The sequence below is a fragment of the Phyllopteryx taeniolatus genome, chromosome 20, assembly GCF_024500385.1.
Source record: "Phyllopteryx taeniolatus isolate TA_2022b chromosome 20, UOR_Ptae_1.2, whole genome shotgun sequence".
In the NCBI taxonomy this organism is placed as follows: Eukaryota; Metazoa; Chordata; class Actinopteri; order Syngnathiformes; family Syngnathidae; genus Phyllopteryx; species Phyllopteryx taeniolatus.
The window spans coordinates 3,949,678-3,970,344 of NC_084521.1; positions in this window are offsets into that span (position 1 = coordinate 3,949,678).

The following is a 20,667-nucleotide window of genomic DNA, read 5'->3' on the forward strand; positions in this document are numbered from 1 at the left end:
AATTCATTCACTTTCTTTCCCCTGTTAAAGGTCATTTATTGTCAAAGTGCATCTGACTTTGATGTGTTTTGACACAGTATGGCCAAGTAATGGCAGATTCAAAAAAAGTATCTCAAATTGTTTTTGTAGAAAAGCAAAATTGCTTATCTTGCTTTTTCACTTGTTGCCAGGCAGAGTTCACACAGGGCTCAATAATAACTGCCCCATCATTCAATGAACGTTAACCCAACATATCTCAAAGTTGTTTTCATTTTTATTTAAACTACTAACGCCGATAAACAAAATAGCTCATCTTATATTACCTTGTCACATCCTTCTTTAGTTACTTGTCGCTAGGTAGCGTTTACACGGGGCTCCACCGTAACTGCCCTTTCGTCCAATAGAAAAAAAGCATATCTGAAATGTATCCCTATGATTCATAGTGTTTTATTTGGGGATACAAATGGCAATGCACGTTTTATTTTTAACTTTTTTATGCTATTCTACGTGCTAAGACACGTGTTATGATAATGTTAGACACGCCCACTTGACTTGTTTGAATGGGAAAGTAGCAGGAACCGGAATTTGGACACATGATAAACAAACATGATTATGTCACCAAGTTTTATTTTAATTCAAAGTTTTACATTAATTGGCCTTTTAAACCACTGATCTGTATATAAAACACATATGGGCACCAACCACACAATAATGCACAAATTTCATACTTACCACATTATTATCTGTGCAAAAGCAGAATGATTGTATGACAGAGTCTCTGTCCTGAAATTGTCCAGTGGCTTGCAAAGTTATTATTCTCGGGAGGTAGCTGGGATGCTCGTGCGCGTGCGCGTGCGCGTACGTGTCAGTGACGTCACGCGTAGTGCCCCGCCCTCTCGGAGTGTGAGCTGCTGCGTGGACGCACGAGCGCACGTGGAAGTCACGTCGAGAGTTTTTGACGACTAAACAAACAAAAAAGGACTAGTTTTCATTTTTGGGGGAGTGTCTTTGTTCACACAAGGCGACGGTAAGAGTTGCTTTAAAGCTTTCATTTCATCTTGGGCGCAGTAATTTGACGTTTAAAGGACGCATTGTTTTGTGTTTTTGTCACGTGTCGCATATAAAGTTGATTTCCTGGTTCTGTTGTTGATATTTTGACTTCAATTCGTCTAAAATGTCCTTCTGTTGTGTTCGTTTGCGACCGTGTGAGTCCACGGAGCCTTGTATTTGTGTTTTAATGGGCCGGTTTGGTGTCACTTAATACACGTAAATGTGCCACTTGAAAGCGCTTTTGTTATTTAAGCACAAATGGTTCATAAGGACAAAAAATGGTTTATGTTGTGTTTTTAATGTGTTGTTGTGAGTGACTAAATACTTAATGGGTTGGCTCTTAATTGACCACAACATGTCATTTAAGCACAAAAAGCCCACTTTGTACGAAGGGTGGGAATCACATTAAAGCCCAAATGAGCCTAAAATGGCCACTTCAAAGCAAAATGACAGCTTTCGTGTCTTTACAGGTATTGATTGGTTCTTGAGTTTTTTGTTGTTGTTATTGTTGTTGTTGTTTTTGGGTGGATCCACTCATGACTGACATGTCTACGCTGGATTTTTCAAAACATCTGAGGGGACCTGTCGTTCTGGGAAACTCTAAAATGACCACTTTTAAACCCAAATGAGAGACTGAGGTAGACATGTCTACCAAATTTCACGTTGCTCGGTGAAACTTGCTTCGGTGATTGGATTTTCTTTGTAGTGCCCCTAAAAATGCCGAAAACGGAACCAAAATTGCAAACTCCGCCTCCACCCATCACACACATTCAATGATAAAATAGCCTCGTCCAGTTGTCTAGAAGTGGTTTAAAATTGGTAGCAATCGAACGAAACCGCGAGGATCCCTTTGCGATTGACCCCGCTCCAAACCAAAATGGCAGACTTCCCATGTCTTTTTCGGACATGGCTTCTTGAGACTTTTTTTTTTTTTTTTTTTGCATTTGTCTACCAAATTTCATGTTGATGAGTGAAACTGGCTTCGCTGGTTGAATTTTCTTCGACGGGCCAGCGGAAATGGCCGAAACGGCCCATAAATGGCCACTTTAAACCCCAATGGCGGACTTCCTGTGTCTTTGGTTTAAACAGTGATCTGAACTGATTTGGGGTTAACATAGTTAAGAAATGCCAATTCATATCAATATGTTCTGATATACCGTGTTACAACATCCTTTCCCAGCCCAAAAAGCCAAGCCAGCCAATTTTTTGCTCCCTTTTTTTTTGCCTTTTTATCCCCCTTTCCTGGGAATATTTCAAAGTGGACTGTATTCCTTCCAGATGTGTGTCGTGTGTGATTTTTCCTGGCCGTGCTGCTCTTATGCAACGTGCCGGAATGGATGACGCAGCTCCCTCTTGTCATCTTTTTCTCATTTTAGAATGACATCATTGTCTACACTAGTGTGTGTTATTTTATTATTATTAATTATTATTATTTTTTTAATTATTATCTATGGCCGTGGTTGTGGTTCTGCTAAGAAATTCTGGCCATTGACTGTGACACGTGTGTGAATCACTTTGTATCAGGCATTGGGTCACCGTTAATCATAAGTAAAGCCTCACGCCGCGCTTGTTATATAATGGCATCAGGCCTGCCGCTGAATGATGTCATCAACTGACTGCGTCCCTTTTTTAGCCTCAAGTAAAACCAGGACACGTTTATATTATCCGTCACACCAAATTTAATCTGAATCTCATTCGTCTTTGCGAGACTAAAAAAAAAAAAAATCTTAAGTGGCAGCTTACACTTCAGACTTTGCTTTTTATTTTTGAAAACATTCGAAAAACTTGTAACATAATTACACATACTGCGAGGTCACAAGTTGTCAAACCAAGTTGAATCTGGATCCGAACCAGATGTGGAAGTGTTTTAGATTGAACCTTAGCTAATATCTATTCAAGATGAGATGTTTTCTCTGAAATTTGAGCAACAATTTGTGCATCTATGAAGAATCAGAAGTTGTCAAACCGAGTTGAATCTGGATCTGATCCTGATGGCCCATTTGGCATCATTTTAGATTTAATCCCACCTACTATTTTCCAACAGCGCAATGTTTTTCTTCCTCTTCTAAATCTTATCAGATCTCAACAAAACATGTGTAGGCAGGGTCCCAATTTCCATTGTCACACCAGATTTGGTCCGGATTGCACATTTGCAGCATTTTCGATTCAACCATGAAAATCCCGTCTTAATATTTTCTCACATTGAGGTGCTTCACCCCCCCTCCATCTAAATCTTTCCAGATTTCAGTCAGATTTGTTGCGTGTGTGTGCGTGTGCAGGATGAGAAGTTCCAGTGTCACGCATTCTGAGTTTCCAGGATGTGTGGACGACACGAGTCGCACTGGACAAACAATGGCGCGCAATTCTTTCGTCAGCGCAACTCAAGCGTGGAGCCGCTGACCTACATAAAGTGCACTTGAAAGGAAACGCACTTTTTCCTAAATTCCAACATTGACGTGACTCGGCGGAATCGTTAATTTCAGTCATAAATCAAATGGGTTTGTCAATCCCGTGATGTAATACGAGTTAGGGCTCGGCATAACGATCGATGATGAGAATAATTGATCGTGACTGTGTGGAAATGATTGGCAAATAATGCCGTCTGGAGGCCAACTAGAGTGCACTACATCGCTATGACCAGCAGAGGCGCTGTTGCTCAACTAGTTTGGTTTAAGACCATCTAGTTATACTAGTTGCTACGTAGCGTTTAAAGTTAAATTGCTTAAAATAATGTTTTGGAGAAAAATACAATAAATGTGAGGGGGAAATCTAAAATTATAGCAGTAATAATAGCATATTGGAAAATTATGTTCTTTTGATCAGTTGACAAAGAGATCAATGTTTTTTTTGTAACATAGCATTTAATGTTGAATCATTAGAATGACTGTAAAAATATTCTTATTTAAATGTGTGGGGGGAAAAAATCTAACCTTATAGCAAAATAGTGATAAAATGAAAATTACATTTAATTTAGTTTCATTTTCCTCGTAGTTGAGCAAATGTAGTCATTTTTTTAATATATATGTGTATTTTGTTATTATTGTGTTAAGTTTCATCATTTGATCATAGATGCTGAGAAAAGGTAGTCATTGTGTTATATTATTTATTTATATTTGTGTCAATTTACGGGTTAGAAATATGAAATGCATTTCATAATTTTGTCATTTTTATTTGTATTTCTTTATTTTTGTTTACTGTCAATTTTTATCATAGTTGATAAAAAATACATTTTGCAATATTTATTTTTAATCTACTATGTTAATTTTTGTTTAATTTGAGCAAAGAAATCTTATGAAATCATTTTATTGTTTTTTCCCCTTTTTAAATTTTTTTATATACTTGTCAAACAAAAGATTAAAATGTAGTCAATTTGATGTTTTTATTTCTTTCTCCTTTTTTAGTGCTTTTTTTCTTACTTTAATGGAGTTTTTATTTTTAATTTTTTTAACTATGCTTTTTTTTTGTTGTAGTTTTTGAATTAGTTTCCATGAAGGGTCTTTGACATAAAAGCATTTTATCAATAAAATGTACCTTAAATATGACCGAGTAGCAAGCTTTAATAAACATTAAAGCAGCGCTAATGAAATATTAATGATGTCTTGCCGTCAGGGGTTGAAGGTCAGGCTTCGCTCTGCCTGGATGAATTAATCTCATTGATTAAAAAAAAAAAATAAAGTTATACAGGGGAAAAAAGGTTAATGCACTTTCTCGACCTGGACGGAGTTGAAGTGGGAACCTTCTGCCGATGTCAGACGATGCGTTTATGTGTCACGGGACATTTGACTGTGACGTTTCTCAACTATAATTACCGTAAGTTTCCTATTAAGAGACAACTTTCGACTTTGTAAATTCTGGGTTTATTCACATTTATTCTCTCATTTTTTTTCTCCAAATAAAATTGATAGATTTGTCAATTGGCTGAATTTCCCCCCCCCCCCCCCCCCCCCAAAAAAAATTGTAGATTTATCATTGGGCAGATTTTTTTTCTGCCGAACACAATTGAAGATTTCCCAATTAGCAGATTTTTTTTTCCTCCGAAAAAAAGTTTAGATATGTCACAACCGAGCAATCCGAAGGTCACCCAATAGTCAGAAAAAGATATTTCCCTGAATGCAATTTTTGATTTGCCTTGATGAAACAACCATAAGTTTGCACAGAATGCAATTCTACCTTACAAATAATAGCAAGATTTAATATCTTAAAGCATTAAATTGTCTTGGCATAGAACGGGAAATGTGAGTCATTTCTCGTCTCCTTCTAAAACAAATGTTTGTTGTCCGGATGATGAATGAACTTCAGGGGGTGTCACCATTTTCTTGTTGTTGTTCTTGGAAGACATTTGTAAAAAAAAAAAAAAAAAAAAAAAAAAAAAGAATGACTAGCTTACACCTCCATTGGAGATGCAGCATGAGGAAAAACACTTATCCCGGTTCTGATTAATAAACGGAGTCTTTATATCCCCACAACAGCCCAAACACCCCTAAGGTAAAATAATAGGCCAAAAAAATAATATATATATACAGTGTGATTGAAAAGAAACTCCCTATTCTAAAATACTTATTTATTCTTATGTTGTAATGTTTTTCTCATTTTTGTGTGTGTATGTTCCATGATGTATGGGAATGAAATCTATGTTCTTGTCTTCTTTTCAGATCGATTATTTTGTTGAAAAGTTGAAAGCCCTACAAAAATGGCTGGACGTCTTAGCCTAGGGGAACGTGCCCCGCTCGCGGCACCTTACGAAGTTTGGAGATGGCGGAGGACCATTAGAGGAAGACATGCTCAAGTTGACGCTCAGACGATCAAGAATTGTCATGCAAAACTCATCGCTACAGGATCTGTGGCTGATACTCGAAGAAGAGGTCGCCCTTCCAATTGCAGTGACCCAGAGGTCGTGCAAGTTGTTCAAGAGATGTTTACTCATAGCCCGAAAAAGTGGAGCTGTGCTCAAAAAGGAGCTTAAATGGCGTGCTTGGAAGCCGCACTGCTGTCAAGCACTCTCTGCTGAAGACCGCGACATTCGTATGGAGTTTGGGGAGGCGATGATGGCTTAGTATGAAGATTGGTCGGATCTCTTTAAAAAATATCCCCTGGAGTGATGACGCGGTATTCCACATCGGTGGCTTTGTGAGCCGTCACAACTGCCGCTACTGGGCGGGAGAAGATCCTCGTATTACCTCTGGAAAAAAATGCACCATCGTCCCAAGGTAACGGTATGGTGTGGAATGACTTGGGACAGGATTGTGGGTCCCTTCATCCTTCGGGATACCGTGAATGCCGTAAGGTACCTCACCACGCTGAGAGATGAAATCTGCCCAGTTATCAGTACTTGGGAGAATATTGAAGATTTAATTTTCGTGCAAGATGGCGCTCCCCCACATTTTGCCATTGTTGTTCGTGAATGGCTGAATGCCCACTTCCCTAGGAGATGGATTGGTCGCCGTTGTCCGTATGAGTGGCCAGCCAGAAGTCCTGACTTAACACCCTGCAACTTTTTTTCTGTGGGGTTGGTTAAAAGATTCTACCAAACCAACGACTTTGGAAGAACTTGAAGGGCGAATACGAGAAGTTATGTCTTCCATCCCACCAGAGTTCCTTGTGAAATCAGTTAATGCGGTTCCCAGCCGGCTTGAGAAACTGGTGGCTAATGCTGGCGCCCATATCCAATTTGAAATAAAACTCCATGCAATACACTTTCTTCTCATGTTCATTTCTTGGAAGAATTAGAGTTCAGAAGTAAATTACAAGGTTCTTAAAAATAGGGAGTTACTTTTCAATCGCCCTGTATATATATTGTAGATTTGATGGAACCAAACACTCTTGATGATTGCACAATAAGCGTTAAAAAAAAAAATATTCTTCAAAAACAATTGTAGATTTGTTGGAAGCAAACACTGAAGGTTGCACAATAAGCATAAAATTGGGTTTCCTCTTATAACAATTGTATATTTGTAAGAAAACAAACACCCATAAGGTCAAACAACAAATGGGAAAAATGTTTCTCCAACAACAATTGTAGATTTGTCACAGGCAAACATCCCAAAGGTCGCAGAAAAAGTGTTTCTTCAGAAACAATTGTAGAGTTGTTGGAATCAAACTCCCCGAAGATTGCACAAAAGGCAGAATTTTTTTTTTCTCCCAAGGCAATTGTAGATGTTGCAGATCCAAACATCCCTAAGGTTGCACACTGTTGGCAGAAAAAAATGGTTTTCCAAAAACAATTGTAGATTTGACAAATACAAACACCCATAAGGTTTGCCTGATTTGAAAAAGCTCCAACATTTCTGCCTTAAAAGGCGCGCAAAAGAGATAATGGTAAAAAGACAATAGGTTGTCGAGCATAGCAACAGTAACTAAGGAGGGGTTATCCAATCACCTGAAAGGCATTCAATGGGTGAAAATGGTTGCGTCAAGACTTAACGACAACAATGCTTGCCTTTGTGCTAATCACATGTTGAAAAGCAACAACAAAAAATCCCATTGCCGTGATGTTCTTTCACCGCCAACATCCCATAATGTTAGGAATGTGTCGTGTCACCGTAGAGATGCAGCAGCACTCGAGGACAGCCATCTAATCTGTGGTGAATCAGCAGCGACGGGCAAAAAGAGAACAAAAACCAGCCCAAGAAACACGAGAATCCGTCAAATCCGCCGGAACGTTCCAAGTCCACACGTGGCAATTAACCAGGAGTCGCCAAAGCGTCCGAGATGAAGTTAGCGCAATCTTTTCTCGTCTCGTTTTTGGCTGGAGCGGCGATTAGAATCACGGCGCCTTGCTTTTATTCCCCGACAAGAAGCTTCTTGGCACACAAAAAGTGAGGAGAAATGTTTCTTCAGGAGGGGAAATTGTTCAATTATCGCCGTTGCTGTACGCCGCCACCTGATGCATTCTCGAGCCTCCTTTTTCTTTCTTTCACTGCTTATCAGAAAACTAACTCGACGCAAGACAGTGAGATAAACAGTCGTTATTGCGAAAATCGACCCCAAAAAAATGCTGCAATTTAAATTTGTTATTTTTTTTTTAATAAACATGACAGTAGTTCCCTCCCAACACAATAATACAAACACACAGGGAAATTAAATCATCGCAGTTGAATTTTTTTCTTTCTTATTCAACATAACTAAAAAAAAATTTCTTCGTGTTTCAGATTTTAAAAAACAAAAAAACGTTCGTATTGCTACGCACAATCCCGACAACCCGAATTCTTTAAATTAGCTCGTTGTGGCCGCTAAACTTAAGACGGTCCTTCCAAGTTGTGTTCGGAGGGGGCAATGCCATCGGAAGAATCGTTGCGCTCATCGGTGCTGGTCTCATTGTGCGACGGTGACGCCGTGTGTCCTTCTCACAGCTGTTAAGACCCCGCGTCGTTATCTTTTTTTTGTGTGTCGCGCGCTCGGTCGGGCCCTCCTCCGTTTAATCTCTTTGGCCCCCGGCCAACTCTAAATGCTCACATCGCCGCTTTTCCCGCAGACAGCAGCGTCAGCACTGTTGCGATTCCGCCTGCCTGCCGGCCGGCCGCTTACTATGGCGGGCCCCTCCCCCCTGTGGCTCGCCGGCGTGACCGTGAACGAGGTTCAACTTGGGAGCATTCGCCGGCTCTTCGTGTGCACGGAACGTTCAACAAAGCCTGCAAATATTTTGTTAGCTTAATGGCAGAATTGTTTTCAGAAAACTTTCACATTTTTCTGAAAACAAGAAAAACGCAAACATTTTTTGCAAACAAGAAGCCTCACGATTCCACCTTTGATGACCTTTGACCTTTCCACCAATGATGTGGATCACTGTCTACACAGACTTAAAGAGAAAACTACATTTTTTGCAAGCACATTATTTTTTTTGTATTGATATTGTGACAGTAAGTTTAAAAATTGCTTTTGCAGTTATGCTAATATGCTAATGATTTGGCCAGCCGTGTTTAAAGGGAAACTACTCAATTTATTCGTATATCAAAACAATATTCCCCATTCAAATGAAGAACATTTTTGTTTTTACATTTAAAAAAAAATACACTATAAACAGTAAATCATGACGAGAGAATGTAAAGAAATAAACCTTTTAACCAATCCCCGACGTGAATAGTGAATTGCATTCATTGTATTGTGTTTTGAGTTTTTGTCATTAGTACACCTTCCATTTGTCTTTTCATGCTGTGTAATAATCACACACTGATGTTTTTTTATTTTTTATTTTATTTATTCACGGACACGCTCAGTGACATTTAGATCAACTGCATATATATATTTTCATCCCGGTCAGGTCGACCGCACCCGAAGTTAAAAAAAAAAAAATTAAATACGCTGCGGCCGACGTTGAAGTATTTATTAGTCTCACTTGAAGAGTTTCTCCCAAATGAAAAGGATCCGTTTGATTGGCAGTTGGAGGTCATGTGTCTTAATCTCGGTGGGGAACAAAGCAGCGGCTGGGAAATGAAAGACTTAATTGACATTTTGGGCTAAGTATGCCTAATTCTGGATTATCCCGGAGCAATTTGACACTCCTCAAAGGAAAGGAAGCCAGGCTAACTCCAGTGGACACACGATGCGTTTAATGAAGGCCGTTAAACAGTTTCTTGGCATCTTTGCGGCCAAAAGTTGTCATCCACAACAGTCAAAGGAGACCCGTGCCACATTTGTTTGTTGTTGTTTGTTTGTTTATTTATTTTTAAACCCTTTGACATCATAAAAGTGAACAGCAAGGAACATTTAGTCTTGTCGTTTAAACTTCTTCAGAGCAAAACCAACATTTTTATTTTATTGCCATCAAATCCGCATTATGTCTATCATATTACCATCTACCATTGCATGAAGACGTCTCAAGGACCCATGACCGGAATTGAACAGGAAGTCGGCCATTTTGGCTTGAAGCAGCCATTTTTTTTGCAGATTCTGGTGCTCATACTTTGACGTACGCAAATTTGTCCAAATGAGGCCCAAACGGAATCAGGTTTCCTTGACAGATGTGCAACGATATATTGCAAAGTATTTTTGCTTACTTGCTGCTTTGTGGGTGGAGTGTAGCATCAAATGTTGATGATTACTACTCGATTACTACCCCCCAAGCGTTTCGGTTCATCGGCGCTTAATACGGAGTTATTAGCTCAAGGTGTTGTCATGCAGACCGAGGGAAGCTTCTGATTTTCCCGTCTATGGAGCGGCACGTGAACTAAATCTGACCCCTGTAAGTAGATTTATCTGTGAAAATCCCTTACAAGCAAATAATCAACATATTTGATTCCTGGTTTGCGGGGACATGTTTGCTCCAATTGATATCACACTTGAGCTTTTTCTCCTTCAGCGGCGGTCGTGAAGGACCACCGTTGTTTCGTTGAAAGCGTATGGGAGCGTCGGCATGAAAAGGGTCATTCCGGCTCTGCACCTGTCCGACGCCGCGTACGCCTTTGCTGCAGTTTTACGTCTTGGATTTACAACCCTCAGCTGGAGGGACGACCTTTCACTCGGCCTCCGTCGGTGGGGGGGTTTAATGGCAGCTGGGACGACTTCACTGGCTCCTTGTGTGAAAAAGCCTCGCCTCGCCGCCGTGGCTTTCTCTCCTCGCCTTGAACCTGATAGCAGCCCCATTTGACACGCCGCCGCCTTCAGCTGTCAGTTTCCATCTCATTGAGGCCGCCTTTTTCAAAGAAAATAAAAGTACGTTCACGTCGCCTTGCGGGCGCGCTCTGGCCTCGCTCGTTCGGCTTCTCATTCACGCCGCTGGAATGTTGCCCGTGCTCCCGCCCCCAACCAAAGAAATGGCGTTTTCATCAGGCTAGCAGCTGTGCGGGGAGAAAACATTAGCAATGAGCTTTCAGTCGATGCCAGCAGAGGTGGCAAAAGTACTCACGCTTTACTTAAGTAGAAGTACAGAATGCATACTGTTAAAAAAAAATACTGGTAGCCTCTATATTGTACAAAACTAAGAAAATGTTTTACCGTCACGCATTTTGATAACTTGGTCCAATGGGGAAAAAAACTGCTTTATTTGTAAACTAATTGACTTTTATTAACTAAACTCCCGTTACGTCACGTCGTTGTTTAAGACCTAGCTAGCATTGACTCGAGTTTTATGCTAGCAAAACAATGCGTTCCCAAAGCTTCAGAAAAAGCAAAAGTACCTGATGATAATGACTGAAAAATACAGCTTATGTTTTTTTTTTTTTTTTTAAATGGTATCCTCATCCGTGAAGGTTGAAGAGTAACAAGCCAATATTTGACAAAGTAGGGAAAAATCTACTCATGTACAGAAACGAAGTATTTGTACTTTGTTACTTCCCACCAGCTGTGCGACGAGTAGACTAACAACGAGCATTCATCGGATGCCAGTCGGTGTTGCCAATGGGCGATTCTCGGGTCCTTCCCCCGCCCGCTTTAGTTTTAGTCTGGCAACAGCTGTCAGAAATCCAGATCGCTAATGAGCTCTCGAGGAGGTCGCGACCTGGACGCCGCACGGCGCTAAGTGACGAGCTTCCCCTGTTGCGTCCGCGCTGATGAGAGGCCGCGCAATACGACTTGTTCGTTCCCGCGATAACGTTTAGCGACACTCGTGTCAGGACACGGAGGGCCGAAGGTCGAACGTTTCCGACACGACAGCTGATTTTTGTTCTCCAGCCTTGCGGATGGAAACCTGTCGACTTTGAACCTACGATCCCAATCCCCAAAAATACCTAGTGCAAGACAATACGTGACTAAATATACATTTTCTACTCTGACGAGCCAAGAATATACCTGGGGTCTTCAACTTTTACGTAATGAACAGGAAAAGTTGGCTAAGAGTTGCGCAGGGAAAAGAGTAAAGCTACAGTAAAAAGTTGCACAGGTTAGAATAAGCATACCGTAAAAAAAAAAAAAATTACTCGGGTTAAAATAAAACTACCCTAAATCCCGCGAAAGACCGCAAACTTCCCAAAAGTTGTGCAGGTTTAAATAAAACTACTACTACTAAGTACAAAGCACCAAAAATTGCATATACTAAAAATAAGACTACCATGTAACCCCCAAACGTTCTTCAGGTTAAAAAATAAATAAAAAAATTACTGCAAATAAGCAAATAAAACTACTGCCCCCCCCCCAAAAAAAAGGAAAATAAAAGAAAAAGTTGTACAGGTAAAAAAAAAAAAACAAAAAAAAAACACAAGACTACATCTCCTAAAAGGTGCTTGGGTTAAAATAAAATGACTGTAAAACCACCAACAGTTGTGCAGGATAGAATAAAACTACCATAAATCTATTAAAAAATGTGCAAGCTAAAACAAAACTGCCTATTAACTACTACCTCATACAGGTTAAAACAAGTCTACTGTAAATCCCCCAAAAGTTGTACATACTGTATTTAAAAAAAAAAAAAAAAAAAAAAAAAGACTACCATAGATCACCTCAAAAACTGGAAGGTTAAAAGAAAACTACTGTAAAAAAAAAAAAAAAAAAAGTTGTGCATTCAACTTGATTCGTCTTCAGATGACTCGGGGGGGATTGTTCCGATTCGAGTTTGTGTCGGGAATTCAAGTACGTAAAATGACATTTTGACAGCGGGGTCGCAGTGTTGTCTGTCGTCGCCGTGAAGTGTTGTCGAGTCTCGGCAACTTCCCCCGCGGTTCCTCCGATTTGGCTGTTTGGCGGTAACGAGCGAGTTGCCGATGAATGATGGGCGGCGGGCCCGTCGACAGCGACGGCGCATTCCCGGCGGTTCGTGTTACAGCGGTCATAGCGAGTAGCTGGAGTCGCGACCAGATTAGGTACCGTGAGCCGCAGGAGCTTTTCAGTCCGCTATTTACAGGCGGCTCGTGGCGGATCTCGGGTCCTGATTGTGCCTTGAGCTGTCCTTGTCGGAAGTTTTGGAAAATTCGACGCATTTGTTCTGATGTAATCTGACAAACCAATTGTTGATCAGCATCTTTATCCAAATGATTAGCCTGCTACAAAGATGTTGTGTAAATTGGTTAAAAAAAAGTAAAACTAACACAGAAAACAATGTAATCCTACATTTTTTGGTTGAGGTCAAAACTGTTTGATCCATCTTTTTTAAATGTTATATAAAACAGAAGTTTCTGAATCTTTTATCTAAGTCCGCACTAAAATGGTAGTTTATGGCCAACATCTCTATAAAGTTTCGTGGAAAGTTTTTGCGTAACTGTGCTAGCTAACCAACAAACAAATTCAAGGAGTTGTGATGTTTTTCTTTTGCGTAAAACGAACATTTCAGGATCTTGACTTTTCTCGAACTCGGCACCAAAAGTGCCTGGATTCCTCCTTGATCCGCAGCATACTCCTGTTCAAAACTTTGTGACAATCATTAATTTTTTTTTATTTTTTATTTTTTGCATAATCCTGCTAGCTATCAAGCAAAACAAAATTGTGATTTATTAATTGTTTTATGTAAAACGAAAAATTTTACTTGCGCTAAAATTTTGAATTTTGCAAAAATCAGTTCACTTTTACATAATTCCGCTAGCTAACAAATTCAGATAATTCTGAAAAACGTAAAACAAACATTTGATTTTGTCCAAATCTGTAACAATAATTTATGGATTATTCCTTGACCCAAAATTTGGTGAGAATCAGAATCCTGCTAGCTAACAATTTTCAAAAGAAACTCTGAATCTGCTGCAATATCTTGGGTTCATGGGTTCATCCAAAACTTTGTGAAAATGTTGCGTAAATCTGGATTACAAAAAAAAAAAAAAAAAAAAAGTCGAATTTAGATCAAATTGAATTTCTTTGGCAGAGCTAATCGGATGTTTGTACATCATAGCGTTGTAAAATGATGAGAAGCTGCACTGTGCTGCTTTTTCAGTCCCCCCCCCCCCCCCCCCCCCCCCCCCTTCAGCGCTGTGAAGTGACTCATGGACGTGACATTCAGCGGGATTCCCCCACAGTGACTCAAAGTCATAGTAGGAAATGTCTCATGCTTGACCGCCGCCCACCTCCGTCCGTACTCCCGCTATTCCGAGGGCCGGGCGATGGTATGAGTATCAAAAGAGTGTCAAAAAGTGTCCGAGTCATACTATCGCAGAGCGGTCGAGCGCCTCCTCTGCCGCAAATAGGGGGGGGGGGCAAGGTCACGTGAGTGATGCATTGTGGGCACTCTGCCGGCTGGGTGGCGTTGTGTTACCACCTCGCCCACAGTCATGTCATTTAACACCCCACCGCTCCTCTCACATGGGGATAACTTTTTTCTTTTTTTTTTTTCTCATAAGACTGCACTCGCCCTTTAAATAAAACAAGTCATGCAAGTCACATGATATGTTTAATTTAAAGTGCCATTTAAAACTTCCTATACATGACTTGTTTTATTTATAAAGGGCGAGTGCACACTTACTGTTCCACATTTAATATATAGAGTCTCTACTGGCCCTTTCGATGTAAAAACGTCAGTGCTGAAAACGTCGTGCACTCAATTTTTGCTTCAAGACTCGATTAATTTACAATCTAAATCAGGGGTGTCAAACGTAAGGCCCGCGGGCCAAGAACCGGCCCGGTAGGGGGTACAATTCCGCACGGGGAATTTTAAAGTAAAAAAATACGTAAGACATTGTGGTGGTGGGGACTAAGGATAATTTTCAGAATTATTATGCTCATGTAGAAAATGGATTGGTAACAATTCCTCGGTCTTCATAAGTTGATTTCATTTAATAAGTGCAGTACTATATTTTTCAGTTACAAATATCGATGACTTAAAGTTTTGTGCCTTAAAATACAATCACTGTGTTCAGTTATGCACACATGTAGTTGACAAACTGAAACTAAATTTTCTCGTGAAATCTGGGGTTGTTTTGTAAAATGATTTATAAAAAAAAAAAGTCTAGTGTACCTAATCAAGTGTCCTAGGTGTGCGAAAACATTGTAGCGAAGGAGCTCGTTTTAAAAGGACGTCCCTCGCGTCATGTTACCGCTCGTAAAACAGCATGGGGCTCATCGTCATCTCTCTGCGTGTGTGTTTGTGTGCGTATGCGTTTCATTAGACGGCATTTGCAAAAATAAGCCAGCAGCAGCACACGTGTGACAAACGCCACTCAAAAGGTGAGAGGCGACATCATCACTTGGCTCACATGACGTTTGACGAGTGCAAAAGGGGAGAGTCCACAGCTAACATGCTAACACCGCGCGAACCCCTCGACGCACCATTTGACGTGGCGGCCATTTTGTATCGCATGTGACTTTGTGAAACTGACGTGAAATGAAACTTGTATTCATGTTTTTTGTCTTTGTTTTCAGGTTCGGGGCGACCGGATGCGAAGCAGCAGCAGTAACGGCGGCGGCGTATGTGTGAAGGGTTTTCACTATTCTCATGGAACGGGTGCTCACTCGCTTGCGTAGGCTGCCTGAATTTTTTTTTTTTTCTTTTCATCTTTTCTTACTTTCTTTTAATAGTCTCTACTTCCCCCTTTGACTCACTCGCACCCCGAATTGGCCCCCGCGGTGCACCGAGTTTGCGGTTTGGACGTATCCAAGTGTTACAACTGTCACTCTGCACTTCTTAAAGGGACAGTGGGGATTTTTCGGGGGGTTTGTTGGTGGCACACTTTGGGATCTTTACCACTAAATTGATTTTGACTCATTTTATGTAGGTGCATGATATTTAATGCAGAGTGAGTTTTTTTGTATCTTCAATATTTAAATTCATATATAATTACTAACCCCCAACTAATCTATCTATGATCGTAGTCTGGTGTTGCCTATAAGGACATTGTGGAATTCAGGTTTTCCTCACACCCCAAATCCAATTTTCAAAATGTCCTAAAAAATATCGGTTTCAATTAAAAACTCAGTGATGGATGTCTGTAAATGTTTCTTTTACATCTACGGTAATCTTTCTATCTCGCTATCTAGCTAGCTGTGCGTGCACGGCAAATGATTGACACCTCGTCAGTCACACCTTCTGTCTCTGATTGGCTGTTTTTCCTTGAGTGAAGTGTTTTTAAAAAGAGAGTAAAAATGACTTTCCTCATGTACTACCCTTCAAGCGCTTTTTGCATTTCGATGTAAAAAAAAAAAGAAAAAAAAAGTGTAGTAACCAATATTTGCCCTAGTACAAGGCTTGACGGCAGAAAGTGCATCGAGGAAACCATCTTTGTAACCCCTTCCTCCGCTTCCTGCTCACTCTATCTACCCCCTGACCTCCCCCAAGGTGCCATCTTCATTTACAAACTCACTACCAGTTTGTTCCTCCTTTGCCACATTACATCGTCAACGTGCAATTGAGTCCCAGCGTGGCGCAGCGCTTCCCGATGAATTTACCGGCCGCGCCGGCCTCTTAAAGCGGCACGCAGTGCAGTGACAGCGGCCGAGGAGGTTATTGAGGGCGTCCGGGGGTGGAAGTGGGGCTCGGGAGGGGGGAGGGGGCAGGGGCGTTTGTAAAAATAGCAGCCAGCCCATCATAAGTAGGAATGTGCCCTCATCAGCAAATCTTCAATTAAACTAACTGCTCACATTGCCAGTCATTTAATCTCTTTTATCATGGGGGGGGCCTGGCATTTACTGTACATTTATATACAGTACATACAGTGTGCATGCACACGCCCGCACGCGCTGCTGCTTCTTATCCGGTCGTCCAGTAACACAAAACAGCTGCTATGACTACACACTCTTCACATAACTCCCTACAGCAGCGTTTATAAAAAAAAAAAAAATTACAAAAAAACACGCAGGTGAGCAGCTGGTCTTGTCTTCCCAAGGTTTTTTTTTTTTTTTTTTTTTTTTTAAATAATAAAAAAAAAAAAAACGATTCGGGGAGGTCTTTGCTAACACTCCCTGTTCTCCGGAGCCAAACAGACACACACACACACACACACACACACACACACGTGGGAAAAGCTTTCCAGGAATTGACTTTCCTCGCAGCCCAACGCATCGCACGCTTAACCTTTGCTTCGAATAACGTAAGGGGCCGCACACGGTACTGTATAGTACAATAAATACTATACATGCAGTAAGGATAGTTGTCAGCATTGTAGCAAATTACATGGATAAAAAATACTATGTCCAGTATGTTGATGTGGCGGGCAAACTATGTGAAAAAGTACAAACTATATAGGGCTGAGGGGAAAAAAACCAAAACAACTCTGCTACGTCGACTTCAAAAATAGCTCGACCCCTAAATTTTGTAATTAAATGATGTAATCTCGTTACATATAATTAGTTCCTCCCCAACAGTGCTTATGACCTTTAAACAGTGTAAAAGCAAGAGAGAATTTTTATTGTGAAGTCCATCTATGGTGAAAGGCAGACTTGGCTGCACTTGAACAGCGTTTCATGCAGGAAGTATGACAAGAGGCTCGCTCATCATCCCTCAGCTATGCGAGCCGGTTCACAAGGACTTTCCACAGGCCACATGTGAAGCGTGTAAATCCATCGGTGCCCCCCCCCCCGACACGGCCCGCAAGCAGACTTGTGTGTCCAATTGGTGCGAAAATTGTCATCGACGAGGACAAACGTCGGCACCAAAAGTATAATGGCGGTGATTTAAGAATGTGGCGAGTCGTCACCCGGACTGCGCATTGAACAAAAGACTCTTTGAAGCCAAAGCAGTTAATTACGCGTTAGCCTGGAGGAAACAGGAAGTATGACCTTACATGGACGTATTCTACAAAATGTGCGGGGGGGGGGAAAAATGAAAATCAAAGATGACTAATGTTTCTCATAATACCAGGGAGTTTAGTCGAACGATGTACGTACAATTTTGTACAACAGAATGATCGTTCCATAGCCGCTATAGCTTAGCATCGGTTTTCCACCATCATCCTCCAGCATGTCACACATCTGAATGACATTCCCGACGTCGGAATGTGCCGTTCTGTCTTCCGGCCTACTTAATCTTACAAAGACTCCTTTTATTACACCAAAGCAATGAAACAGTCAGCCGTGCCTTAAAATAACTTTATATATATATATATATATATATATATATATATATATATATCTGCAGGACTCCCCCTAGAGGAGTGGAGTGAAGCAGAACTGACTAATAGAAAGTCAAAAACTGCAATATTTTCAGTAATATTTTAACATTCTTAACTATCATCAAGTGTAAATTTTGAAAATCAATAAAGAAGGTACAAACTATTTGTATTCAGCACCAGTGCGTTCGATTTAAACGGAATCCGGCGCACATGTTCGTCATAACAGGACACATGAAAATCAAATTAGAACCAGTGCTTCAAAATGCGTAGGTAGTCGGCCGTTTTGGTTTGAAGTTGCAATTTTGTGGCAAATTTGGCCAGTTCTGTCTCGCTTGGGAGCATTAAGCGCTTAGAGGAAGTTCACACAAAAAGTATCTTTTCAGATCAGAGCAGATGTCTGGGTGGGGGGGAGAAAGTGCAGCCATTTCGCTACTGAAAAACACACTTGCGCTTCATGTGTTGTTTCGTGATGCATGCTTATGGGAACTTATGCAAACGAGCTACCACCTTTCTAAGGTGTCCTTTTTGTTATCAGCCCCCCTGCCGCCTTCTTACTGTTCTCACTTCTGCTCAGCAAAGCGCTGTTTCACTCACTTCTCTTTCACGCTGACCTCGATGAGAACTGTGCAGTTTGTGTGTGTGTTTGTGTCGAGCGGAATAATGCGATCATAAGGGGTAAAGGCGGCAAAAATTTGAAGGGCTTTCCACTACAGGATGAATTTACATTTTGCCGTATTTGCATTGTTTCCCATCGCTGGAGCTTACCTGCTGGTCGTGTGTTATTGCTTCCCTACTGCGGGAGAGGTTCAGTCGCTCAGTAAAAGTGTGCAAGTGTCGCTTCAGCAAACTAAAAACATCACAGGAGAAGCCGGACTTTGGACACTGGCTTCGCAATCGCAGCTGATGGAGTGTGGCAAACTGGCTCAATAGATTCCATAATCTGCCTGGCAACCGTCTTTAACACTTGCTAGCTGAGGAAATGTTAGGATTTTAATTTGCAAAACTAGGAGCCAAACAAAACTGTGAGAATAATACAATCCCAAACTTCCCTAAACTGCCTGACCAACATTGTTAGCGCTGAACATGTAAGAAGCATAAATTTAAGGGAAATGTTAGCATTTTAACAGGCTAAACTTTAGCTCGTCATTTAAGCAAACTGAAAAATGTACAGGAAATGAAAAGTTAGCGAAGAATATGCTAAAAAAAAAAAAAAAAAAAAAAAAAAATCCCTGATGACCATCTTTACCACTGAATTGGCATTTAAGAAGCATGCATGTATGGGAAATGTTAGCATTAGCAAGTGCAAACTAAAAACATCGCAAGATGAAAATGGTGAGAGAGAGATTAAGATGAAAATGGTCTGTTGACGATCTTTACCACTTCAAGAAGTGTACATGTATGGGGAAATGTTAGCATTTTAGTATACTATAGTCACTTAAGCAAACTGAAAATATCACTGGAGATGAAAATTGGGGGAAAGAATATGCAAAAAAAGACCATCTTTTCTACTTGTTTACAATTAAGAAGCAAAAACATTTCCCAATACTGCCTGACAACCATTAACGCTGACTTAACATGAAAGAAGCTTACATTTGTCAGAAATGTTAGCGTTTTAATGTGCTAAACTGTAGTAAGCCCCTTGAGCAAACTAAAAAAAAAAAAGCATCCCATCGGGCAAAAACACTCACATTTTGACCTAAACTGCCTGATAACCATCTTTTTCCACATGGATAATATTTAAGAAGCGCGTACAAATGTTAGCATTTTAACATGCTCAACTGTAGTCGCTTAGGCAAACTAAAAACATCACAGGAGCTGAACACAAGGAAAGGAACAAAACATCCTTAATCTGCCTGACGACTGTCTTTACTACTTGGTTATCATATAAGAAGCGCACATACGTGCATGTGGGGATGTTATCATTTTAATGTGGGAGACCTTAAAGCCACTTTTCTCGAAATAATGCTTGTCACGCCTTCGTCGCATGCATCTTGTGCGGCAAAATTACAACGGCGGTTTCCTCTTTGCACACTTGTGGAGATGCAAGATAGCCTTTAGGAGAGAAGCTTTTTTTTTTCTTTTTTTTTTTTAATTGGCAAAATCTTAAAGGTGTCAGCATTTTGGGAAACATTGCTCGTGCTAACGAAGCAGATTGGCTGCTTTTGTTTCCCATCTAAAACAGCGTATTTGTTGCTAATAGCTGCTAATTTGCCACGACGGTCAACGCGCGTCTACGCATTCCAGACAAAACTTTATTTGCCGCCTCCCGTGTGTCATGTGACAGGAAGTGGGTCCGCTTGTGGCTTTTTCATTGACATCCTGCTTCTTGTTCCTCTTCTACTACACAAGCGTTTCCCTTTGAACGATGACGTCGCCGAGCGTCTTTATTTGATTATAATGCGTGCATCCGTCTGGTTTATTCACTTAAATGCATCGAGCGACCTTTGTGCAGACTCAGTGGAGACGACCCACGCGCGCACAGTTCCACTAACCACGGCGGGATCAAAGCTTGTAATTTTCAGCACGCTGACTGTGAGGCATCTTGCATCCAGTAAAGATGGAGGGTGTCGTCGTGGCCCAGTATACTTGTGGGACCGGACGCATCCCGCTAATGACAGGTCGGCCCACGCGAGAGGAGCCGGACAAAGTTCACAGAGAGTGTCTGCCTTCCCAAAAAGAAAAAAAACTCACACTTTCTCTCTCTCTCCTGTGGCTGAGATGCTACGCAATATGCGCCCTTTTGTCC